Source organism: Meleagris gallopavo, chromosome 8 (assembly GCF_000146605.3).
Source record: "Meleagris gallopavo isolate NT-WF06-2002-E0010 breed Aviagen turkey brand Nicholas breeding stock chromosome 8, Turkey_5.1, whole genome shotgun sequence".
Taxonomy (NCBI): Eukaryota; Metazoa; Chordata; class Aves; order Galliformes; family Phasianidae; genus Meleagris; species Meleagris gallopavo.
The window spans coordinates 5,305,586-5,306,147 of record NC_015018.2 but is presented as its reverse complement, the minus strand read 5'-3'; positions in this window follow the sequence as shown (position 1 = coordinate 5,306,147).

Genomic DNA, 562 nt, shown 5'->3' with positions numbered 1-562 from the left:
CGCCCTCCACTGTTCACAAATTCTGCTCTTTGTTTTTTTCTAACTACAAATTTATTTTATATTCAACCATGACATTAGGCCACTGAGCTTGTCTACTTGCTGTTAATTTAGTTTGCTCACTCAATTGATTTTAAACTACTAAATGTTGGGCTATCTGGGCTGCATTCACAACAGGAATATCCTTAGAAATAAACTATATTTTCAGCAATATTTTTTTGTTATTGTTGACATATTCCTAATGTCTACGTTAGGAATGTATATCTAATACACCCTAACAGTGTTATGTTATTACTAAGTTTTGCAGTGTTGTTGAAATATACCAGGTCTAGAAGGAGGGAGGCTCAGCCGCTTCTAAGATCCTTGCTTACAAAGGCTGTACAGGGTGCATCTTATTGGATTTGATCGATTATTATTATTTTTTTTCCTAGTGTTTGTGTTACATACAGACTGAAATGTTGAGTTAGAGTGAATTGTAGAAGTTTTCAAGACGCTCTGCTTGGTCCACAGAGAACAGAAAAGCAAAATTGTCTTGGCTTCTTGGTTTTGAGCAACCACTTAAAAA